Genomic DNA, 11733 nt, shown 5'->3' on the forward strand with positions numbered 1-11733 from the left:
TGACATTGGACTTTGCGCTGTACCCTGTTTCAAAATTTTCCACACCTGGGACGTTTATTGAAGCAGTATGACCACTAATATTGCATCCTTTTTGGGAAAAAAAATATATATTGCATCCTTGTTTGACAAAAAAAAAATGTCAGTGTTTTTGATTACATGATTTACTATAATTTATTGAATAAAAAGTGTTATTTTTTGGAAAAGAAAAAGTGTTATTATTATATTATTATTTTATAGTTATTTATTATATTATAATTTAGGATTTTGTGTTTCAAACTTTATCATACCTGGGATGTTATAAAGAAGAACGCACAGTAAAAAGAAATCATATATAAATAGTTGGTTTGGGCTGCTCATTCTCAAGAATTACATGCAGAATAATGGTACCGCTTTCAGCACCTAAAATCCGAAAGAATGATACCGCCAGGGAGGTTAAAGGCGCCAGATTAAAAAAAAAAATTACAGCACTTAAAACAGCCAAACGTGGTGTTTTGAATGCTTTTAATTGCAAAGGAGGGATTTGGGGTCTTTTAGACCCCAGATCCCTCCATGAAGAGCACCTGTCACTGCCTATTACTGTCACAAGGAATGTTTACACCGGGAGACCCGAACAACCAGCTGGCACGTCCGACAGCTGGCCGAAGACCCGAACAAAGCCGCATTCGGCTCTGATTGGGTCTTTGATGTAAAAACCCAGAAGCGATGTCATGACATCACTTACGGGAACTGAAACCTTAAAGGCGCCAGATTTTAAAAAAATTACAGCATTTAAAACAGCCAAACTTGACATTTTGAATGCTTTTAAGTGCAGAGGAGGGGTTCAGGGCCTTTTACACCCCAGATCCCTCCATAAAGAGCACCTGTCACTGTCTATTACTGTCACAAGGAATGTTTATATTCATTGCGACAGCAAAAAAGGGGTAAAACAAAAAAAACATTTTAATTGGATAGTGTAAAAAAAAAAATAATAATAAAAAATAAAAATTTAAAGCGCCCGTCCTTCCGTTCTCGCGTGCAGAAGCGAAAACATACGCAAGTCGCGCCCGCATATGTAAACGGTGTTTAAATCACACGTGATCATTAGACCAAGAGCAATAATTCTAGCACAAGACCTCCTCTGTAACTCTAAACAGGTAACCGTTAAAAAAATTTTAAAGCGTCGCCTATAGAGATTTTTAATTAACGAAGTTTGTCGCTATTCCATGAGCGTGCGCAATTTTAAAGCATGACATGTTAGGTATCTATTTACTCAGTGTAACATCTTCTTTCACATTATACAAAGAAATTGGGCTAACTTTACTGGTTTTTTTTTTCTTTTTTTAATTCATGAAAATGTATTTCTTTCCAAAAAAATTGCATTTGAAAGACCGTTGCGCAAATACCGTGTGACATAAAATATTGTAACGATCGCCATTTTTTTCTCTAGGGTCTATATATATATAAAATGTTTGGGGGTTCTAAGTAATTTTCTAGCAAAAAATGCTGATTTTAACTTTTAAGCAACAAATGTTAGAAAAAGGCTTAGGCTCCAAGGGGTTAATAACATTCCATTACAATATGACTTTTCACAACTGTCACAATTGCATACGCTATATTATTTGCTAAATGTTTTTCCCATAAAAGTAGAGTTACCCTTAAATTACCCTTAAGATGGTTATTTACACTTAAGATGGTTATTTATTTTCCCATAAAAGTAGAGTTACCCTTAATAAGTTACACTTAACCACTTAAGCCCCGGAGGATTTGGCTGCTAAACGACCAGGGGGTATTTTGCGATTCGGCACTGCGTGACTTTAACAGACAATTCCGCGGTCGTGCGATGCTGTACCTAAACGAATTTGGCGTCCTTTTTTTCCCACAAACAGAGCTTTCTTTTGGCGGTATTTGATCACCTGTGCGATTTTTTGATCACGCGCTATAAACAAAAAAAGAGCGTCAATTTTGCAAAAATAGCAATATTTTTCCCTTTTTTTTATATGAAATTCCCCCAAAAAAAAATGTAAAAATCAAAATTTTTTAACATTTTCGGCCAATTTGTTTTATGCTACCTATGTTTGGTAAAAAAAATCGCAAAAAGCGTATTTTGATTGGTTTGCGCAAAAGTTATTGCGTTTACTGACTAAGGGAAAGATTTTTGTCATTTTTGTTGTTTTTTTTTTTTTAACGCGTAATGGCGGCGATCTGCGATTTTTTTTTGCGGTACTGCGACATTGCGGCGGACAGATCGGACCCTTGACTGACATTTTTGACACTTTTGGGGTTACCAGTGACATTTCTACAGTAATCAGTGCTATATATATGCACTGTTACTGTAAAAATACACTGGTAGTGAAGGGGTTAACTTTATTTGAGAGGGAGGGGCTGTGTGTGTCCCTAGGGGCGTGATTCTTACTGTGATTGGCTGTGGCTTCAGCTGTATGCAGAGTGATCAACGGATCTACATAGTAGATCCATATGATCAGCTCTCATACAGAGGGGAGAATGACAGGCAGCTTGTTTACACAAGCTGCCTGACTTTCTCCCTCTCCCCCGCCGATCGCAGAGTGGCCGGCGGACATCGGGTCCGCCGGTCACACGCGCGGGGGGGTCCGTGACCACGCGGGAGCGGGAGCGCGCCTCCGGCGGCGCGCGCTCGCTCCCTAGACCCTCACAAGCTAGTGACGTAGCCCTACGTCACTTTGCCTGTGAGGGGCTGACCGCCGTCGTAGATCGGCGTGCGGCGGTCGGCAAGTGGTTAAGATGGTTATTGAATTTCATTAAGGCCCTGTTCACACCTGAGAGTTTTTATCAGCTCGTAAAACGCTCATCTCTGAAGTCTCAAAACGCCCAACAAGCAAAATCCCATTCATTTTAATGGCCCCTGTTCGCATAATAGCGTTTTGTCACCCGTAGCTAAAAAAAAGTATATAAGCTTCTTTTTTTTGCAGATTACAAGCGTTTCTGGTCAGATGTCAATGCCTGCCTCTAAACACCTGCAAATAACGCTTGGAAAAATCGGCTGGAAAACTATCAAAAAAACGCCTGAAAACAATACGAGGTGTTAATGGAGCCTCAAACTTTTTTATTTTAGGAACCTTTGTTCAATTTTCTAATGGTTAGTGAGGTCAAATCAATGTTCATTTTCGATTGCAGTGATAAAAAATATTCGATGGAGCAGAGTGGAAAGTTTTTCTTGAATAGTGATTTGCTTTAAAGCTGGTTATGAGATGAATTTGCTAGGTTCCAACATACAATTACCATGCAAAAAGATAATAATGTATGGCATTTACTGTATCTGTTACGACATTAAACCTTTGTTAAAGCTTTGTGAGCTGTTATGGTTACTAATAATGGGAAATGGTTTCTTGCTCTAACTTAAAAATGTTTCACAAACATTTACTTGTGGTTTAATAATGCCTCTTGTTTTTCAAAAGTGTGTATGAAGCCAAAACTTTTTTTTTTTTTTTTTTTTTAGTTGTAGATAGAATGCAGTAGGAAATCCCTGTCTGGTTTTCATTGCTTTTTTTTTTTTATTACAATTTTATTGAAATTAAAATAATATGTAATACAAAGATCGTATAGCATGATACAAAAATTGAGAATATTTGAAAAATAGAGTAAAACATTTCAAATAATAAGAAAAAACATCATATGTACAATGTAGTGTAAAAAAATAAGCAATCTTTGGTATGGTCATACATGTTATATCATTAGGTTATGATGAATATATCAATTTGTTATAGAACAGCATATCGATTGTACAATATGAAACAACAATAAGAGAAAAGGAAAAAAAAAAAAAAAAGAGGAGGAAGTAATAGGTAAGAATACTTCATTAGAGAAAGAGAACAAAACTTTTATTGCTTTTCTATTTCCCTACTGGGATTCACAGTGATGGGAAATTCAAATTTTAACAATTGTCACTGGAGCATTACATGATTGGATATTCTCCAGCCTTTCTCCCACTTCTTGTTGTACCTTCAGGACTGGAAGAGAAGCAAAATTTCACCCAAAAGTGGAGGCTCCGCTTATCTGACTCCTTCCCCCCTCCGGTGCCACATTTGACACGTTTCGGAGGGGAGCGGGTACCTGTTTTTGAGAGATACCTGTCCCGACTTCTGGGAGATCGCACCACGGCATAATCACTCAGAGGTTCAGCCCCCCTCCTCCTTCCCCCCGCTATCTGGCCATTTAGAGAGCCGATGGAAATATCAGCTGGGGTGCCGACATCGCTGGATTCCAGGAGAGGTAAGTGTCCTAATATTAAAAGTCAGCAGCCACAGTATGTGCATTTTTATCTGGGGGGGGGGCAGAATTCTGCTATAAAGCCTTATTCACACCTGATCAATGCCGTGGTGTGGCGTTTTAAGCATGGTTTTATGGCTCTTTTTTTGGGCAGTACCATTCATATAAATAGGCCTCCTCTGCTCCAAAAATGTGCTAGAGAAGCCCATGTACCAAATTTTGGCTCTGAGTCAAGCGCAATTTGCACGGGCATTTTTTGCACTTTGTTTGCATGTGTTGTATTTAACACATGTTTTAGTGCGTTTTTCGCACTTTTTCACAAACTCTGGCAGAAACATGCATTTCAGCCTGTGTTTCTGCTATGTCCAGATGTGATTGAGGCTTAAAAAACACCAGTCAGGAGTATTAGACTGCATTCACTACTTTACACCTGAGCATTGTTGGTCGTTTTTCAAGGTTTCTGGCATCTCAGGCTTTTATCATTATTTTTAGCCAATGGAAAGCTAGTTACAAGGGAAAAATAATGCACGCTGTCATTGAAGCCTATTGGAGCCAAAAACTCATCACTTGTAAGTTGTAGCTTAAAAGAAACGTATGTACTTTTGCAAGCTACAAGCTTTAAGAGACTCTACACTCAGGGGGGTGAACGGGCACAACTAAAAAAAACCAATGGAGCTTGAATGTTGAGTGTTTTGGAGCTTAAAGCTACAAAAGTCTCAAATGTAAAAGAGGCCCTAATAATCCCTACACCGTACAAAACTAAACAACAAGTTTTGTCATAGATGTCATTTAAATATCAAGGCTTGTTGTTTCAAAGACACAAGTCCATGGATCACATCAAGGAATTGGATGTCATTTTAAAGAGCAAGGGCTAAGATAACACACAGCTCCACAACTATCAACTAAGCATGCTTCAGTGCATTTGTTACTGTGGCACTGGCACAGTTTACCTTCCTGCCCAGTATCTGAGTAACCTGGGCCACACTAGGGTCGTCGGTTCAAATATCAAACACATTATTACCTGCCTGGAGTTTGGATGTTCTCCCTGTACCAGTGTGGGTTTTCTCCAGTAACACCAAAGACATGCTAGTAGGCCAATTGGATTATTTCTAAATTGGCCCTAGTGTGTGTATGCATGAATGCGAGTTAGGGACCTTAGATTGTAAGCTCCTTGAGGGCAGGGACTGATGTGAATGTACAATATACATGTAAAAGCACTGCGTAAATTGACAATATTATATAAGTACCTGTAATACATAAATATTCTGGTATTTATTTAAAATAAAGTTAATGTTTTTTACTGGTGTTTAGCTGGAGTTCATCTTTAAATATGAACTTTAATCAGCCATAAAAGCATAGAAAGTATGTAAATCAGGGGTAGGCAACCTTTGAGAGGTGGAGATCTACCTGGACAACATGGATCACCGGAGTGCAATGCCCTTTTTATTTTTTATTTAAAGCAAGCCCCAATAATTAGTAAATAATAAGTAAAGACGGCACCAAGAAAACTTAGCAAAATTCAATAAAACGAATGTCACGGTAAAAATGTAAACTTATCGTACCTTAAAATTTAGCTTCAGTAAAAAACTCAGCATTTACTTTCATTCACAATTTTTTTCATCTCTTGAGAGTAATTGGTCAACCCACAAGGCTGATGCCAGAGTCCATTATTAAAGCAGAACATCTGGCACTGCAGGCTGATTTGCTCATCTAGTTTCAGGGCCTTGCTATCTGCTCAGATTTCTGGCCAGTGTAAGTAGTATGTAGCACAGTGTACAGAAGTCAGCAGTAGGTTGGGCAGTGTATAGAGGTCAGTAGTATGTAGATCAGTGTGCAGAGGTCAGCAGGTATGTAGGGCTGTGTACAGAGGATAGCAGGTATGTAGGGCTGTGTACAGAGGTCAGCAACTATGTAGGGCTGTGTACAGAGGTGAGCAGGTATGTAGGGCAGTGTACAGAGGTCAGTAGTGGGTAGGGCAGTGTACAGAGGTCAGTAGTATGCAGGGCAATGTACAGAGGTCAGTAGTATGGTATGTAGATCAGTGTGCAGAGGTCAGAAGTTCTGTATGTAGGGCAGTGTACAGAGGTCAATAGTATACAGGGCAGTATACAGAGGTCAGTAGTGGGAAGGGCAGTGTACAGAGGTCACGGTATGTAGGTCAGTTTGCAGAGGTCAGTAGTATGTAGGGCAGTTTACAGAGGGGTCAGCAGATATGTAGGATAGTGTAGAGAGGTCAGTAGTGGTAAGGGCAGTGTACAGAGGTCAGTAGTACCTATGGCAGTGTACAGAGGTCAGTAGTATGTAAGGCAGTGTGCAGAGGTCAGTATTATGTAGGGCAATGTGCAGAGGTCAGTAGTATGTAGCAGAGTGTACAGAGGTCAGTAGTATGTAGGGCAGTGTACAGGTATGTAGTAGAGTAAGTAGAGTAGACTAGTATACAGAGGTCAGTAGGATGAAGAGAAGAATACAGAGGTCAGTATTTTTTAGGGCAGTGTGCAGAGGTCAGTAGGATGAAGAGAAGTATACAGAGGAGAGCATGGTACTGGGGAATTAGAAGGGCAGAGTACAGGAGGGCCATGATGAAACACATCATGGCTACATAGTACTGACACTGAAGTATAACGAGGAGAGCATTGTACTGGTGGATTTGAAAGGGATGAGAAGGGTACAGTAGTGGGGGATCAGGGGGGCTGGGGTGTCAGGAGGACATGGTATTGGAGGGTCATAGGAGTATGGTATTGGGGTATTTGGGGGTCAGGAGAGCACAGCACTGGGGGGGAGTTGCGAGGGTAAGGTACTGGGGCATCAGGAGGGCTGGAGTGTCTCAGAAGAGCATGGTATTGGGGGGGGGGGGTCAGAAGAGTATGGTATTGGGGGTTCAGAAGAGTATGGTATTGGGGCCAGGAGGGAATAGAACTGTAAGGTCAGGAGGGTATAGAAGTTGTTACCAGGGTCAGAGTGGTGCAGGGAAGCTGCTGTGACCGTATCTACATGTTCTGGTACTATATCCTGCCAGCCCTCCACTCTTGTCCATTCCAAAAGCACCTTGGATAGATCAGAGAGGAGATGGAGATGAACTCACCCCACACTTGGGCGTGTTTGTAGAAGAGTCCCAAATCACTTGAGCTATTCCGGTGTTCTGACAAAATAGCCAACTCATCAAAATCTCCAGCCACGTCACTTGACAGGACGCCGGCAGCGTAAACACTACAGTACACGACAAGTTGGCTGTTTTGACAGAACAACAGCTAAGGTAGGAAAAAAGGTGTTGCCGCCTTGGAGACGGACATGTTTTTGGTTACTAGTGGGGGGACTAAGAACCTCTACTCATTATATTGTGTACCGTAGTTTTTAAGCTGCGGGTATTCTGTCAAAACAGCCAACTCGTCGAATTCTCCAATTACTGATGCTGGAGAGTCACCGTAAGTGACATGGTTGGAGATTTTGACGAGTTGGCTATTTTGACAGAACATCAGAGGCTTTCCCCACCCTGCAGCCACATGTTTGCAAGGGCGGGGCTGCCTCTGCAGGCTAGGATCGGCTGAGCGTGCCGTGCGTTTGAGCCACCCTGTGGAAAGCGTGGGGTCAGCAAGGCAGGGATGTCTTTGCAAGCTACCCGTCACCTTCCAGCGGTGGACGGGTAGCTTGCGATCGGCTGGTCGCCAACCCCCGATGTAAAGGTATATTTACCTTGCTCCTTCAGCAGTGAGCCATGTCCTTTGCTTCCTTATCTTCCTCATTGGGGGTATTTCCTCCAGGAATGCAGGACCACTGGTCCTGCACTGTAGTTGTTAAACTCCAGAGAGGGGATAGCAGGAGAACAAGAGCGGCTTTGTGGGACCAGTTGCACAGTATCGGCAAAGCCTGTGGAAGTGAGCAATAAGGTAAGTATCCCTTTTATCTTCCACTAGACTAAATGAGCATTTAAACCTTGATATACAAGATAAGAAGGGCACATACTACAAAGTTTTGATGATTGGCTGTAGTTTAGTTCTAAAAATGTAAGTTTAGAGACTTGAAACACATCATGGCTACATAGTACTGACACTCTGGGAAAGATAAAAATAAAAAAAGAGTGCATGTCAAGGCAAAAAAAAAAAAATGTACATCTTTTCAATACATGCACATTCCGATGCTTTATTTGTTTAAGCATGCTGCAAGAACAGAAAAAAAATAATGTGCCAGAAATATAGCATGCTTCTAGCTTCCTCTTCAACATAACAACACTAAGGGTGGGTGATTTACTAAAACTGCACACAGAATTTGGTGCAGCTTTGCATACCAAACAATTAGCTTCAGGGTTTTATAGTCAAAGCTTAAAGTATAACTAAAGGGCAAAAAGGTTTTTTTTTTTATAGTTTTGGATGGAGTGGAGACAGGTTATCATGCCTGTCAGGTTTTATTGCTGTCTGTGCTCCTGTTCTGTAGCGTCACCCTCTCTATGTGTCCTTTTTATCATTATCCTTGAAAGTAAAAGAAAATCCCAAATTCTAAGTTGTCCCTAGAAAAGTAATAGAGGGGAAATCTTCCAAAGGGGATTCTAGTTCTGGTGATCTGGGGATCCCCAAAGAATTCCCTTATTTTGCAGGGATTTCCTCTTACTTCCTGTTTGGCTATGGGACAGGAAGTGAAGGAAAGTCTCCACAATGGGACACGGATGGCGGAAAAAAATCTGACAACGTTATAACCCTCCCTTACTCTATCCAAAATGAAAAAAAAAATAGTTTTACCTATAGTTCTACTTTAATGACCGAGCTAATAAATCTCCCCCTGTGTATTTTTGGCTCCAAATTCCAAAACACAAGGGGGTCGATTTACTAAAACTGGAAAGTACAAATGCTGGTGCTGCTGTGCATGGTAGCCAATCAGCTTCTAACTGCAGCTTGTTCAACTAAGCTTTGACAAAAAAAAAACTGGAAGCGGATTTATTTTTATGCAGAGCTGCACCAGATTTTGCACCCTCTAGTTTTAGTAAAACAACCCCCATGGTGTCAGCCCTGCCTACTTTATGATGCATTACACAGAACACAGACACCTCCTCGTTTTTCTTCTTCCTCATCTCCATAACTTTTATTTATGCACTAGCATATAGCAAAAACAAAATCAGCTCACAAGATTTCTGCAAAATCAGCAGGTATTTTCTGCACTTATTAGTTACATAGTTACATAGTTAGTGAGGTTGAAAAAAGACATCAGTCCATCCAGTTCAACCTATGATCTGTGTGTGTGTTTACTGTTAACCACACATTGTATACCCCTGTATGTTGTGGTCTTTAAGGTGCCCATCTAATAGTTTTTTGAAACTATCAATGCTCCCTGCTGATACAACTGTTTGCGGAAGAGAATTCCACATCCTTACTGCTTTTACAGTGAAGAACCCCCTGCGTATTTTAAGGTTAAACCGCCTTTCCTCTAGTTTTAGTGAGTGGCCACGTGTCTTATTGTATCTCCTTTCTCTGAATAGGTTTTTCCATATGCAAGGGTTTTCAGTACAGTATTTGTACATTGATATCATATCCCCCCTCAATCGTCTCTTCTCCAGAGAGAATAGGTTCAGTGCTTGTAGTCTTTCCTCATAGCTGATGTCCTCCATTCCCCTAATTATTTTTTTTGCCCTTCTCTGGACTCTTTCCAGTTCCAGCACATCCTTCCTGAGGACCGGTGCCCAGAATTGGACAGCATACTCCAGATGTGGCCGGACCAGAGTCTTGTAGAGTGGGAGAATAATCTCTTTATTTCTGGAGTGAATCCCCTTTTTTATACATCCCAGTATTCTGTTGACTTTGCTAGCAGCGGCTTGGCATTGCATGCCACTGCCAAGCCTGTTGTCTACCAGTACCCCCAGGTCCTTTTCCATCCTAGACTCACCCAGAGGTTCCCCCCCCCCCCCCCAGTGAGTAGCTTGCTTTCTGGTTTCATGCACCCAGGTGCATTACTTTACATTTTTCAACATTAAGCCTCATCTGCCATGTAGTTGCCCACCCCATAATTTTGTTCAGGTCCGCTTGCAAGGTTTCCACATCCTGCCCAGAAGATATTGGCATGCTTAGTTTAGTATCATCCGCAAATACTGAGATTGTACTAGATATCCCCTCCTCTAGATCATTTATGAATAAATTAAACAGGATTGGTCCCAGGACAGAACCTTGGGGGACCCCACTTTCCACACCCGCCCAATCTGAGTACTCCCCATTAATCACCACCCTCTGGACTCTCCCCTGGAGCCAGTTCTCTATCCAGGTACTCACCTTATGGTCCATACCTACCTTCCTTAGTTTGAACAGTAAGCGTTTGTGGGGAACGGAACGTTATTGAACAGATATAAAAACAAAACTTTTATTTAAAAGACCAGAGAGCAATTAAGAAAAGTTGATTGTTTGGGTTTACATACACCTTAAGAATATGGAAATGTTCTATAAGAGTCATGGAAATAATACAATTTGCAACAGGATTTCTTGTGCAGAAAAGAAATACAGTAAATAGGCTGTAATTGGATTCACATTTATAAACGAAAGAATAGGTTCTTTATGAGTAAGTGGTAAAATGTTCAATATCTTATTAATAAGCGATCATTTCCCAAAGGACTTGGAGAAGAAATAAAAGACGATTTTTATGAACAGCTGGAAAGAGTGTAGAACAATTTGCCGAACGATGGTAAAGTATTACTAGATTATCAGAATGCTGAAATTAAAAAAGAGGAAGCATATAACGCAACAATAGGGACCCTGAAGTTTGCATGATGGGTGCAACAGTAATTAAACTTGCTTTGGGTGTTTCTACAGGTAATAAACATACAGTGTTTGGAAATAAAAGTATACATAAAGAAAGATAAATATCATAAAATAGTAAAACATTAAACCAAATAGATCAATGTCAGCTTGAATAAATCACATAACGACTGTCCAAAGCACAAAGAGAAGTGGATTGTGATTCAGGACATTTATGGTACTTGTGTTTGAATTTAAGGAGAAAGCAGAGAAAATAAAGACATTTCATGTTAATAAGCTGAATAAAAATGTAAAAAGCAGAAATTTCATGAAATTATTAACAATATAGAAAAGAAGAAATGTGGACAGTGAACAAGAAAGAGGAAAGAGATTAAAAAAATAATAGAATCTGGATATCAAACTATACAAAGGGAAGGTTGGTTTGGTGAGCAGTGTAGGAAGGTTATAGTAGAAAGGAAAAGCGCCAGATCTGAAATGCTAACGGTAAAAAGAAGAGCAAGCATAGAAAATCGTACTGAAAAGAATGAATCATATTATGCAAACTGAGGCTGATGAAGACATGAATTTCTACAGCGTGTGTGCCTACAACTGGCATGCACATTTCACATATTTATGGGGATATAAGTCTTTGCAAAAGTTATATTTTAGTAAACCCTCATATGCTGACCTAACCCATGACTTCTTATGTGTTTTTGATGCTCCATACCTTTGTGCGTTTATGCATCTATTGTAGTATCTTCAAAGTATCAAATGCTAGTAATGAGCAAACGCTGGACAATTC

The sequence above is a fragment of the Pelophylax lessonae genome, assembly GCF_965119305.1.
Source record: "Pelophylax lessonae genome assembly, chromosome: 5".
In the NCBI taxonomy this organism is placed as follows: Eukaryota; Metazoa; Chordata; class Amphibia; order Anura; family Ranidae; genus Pelophylax; species Pelophylax lessonae.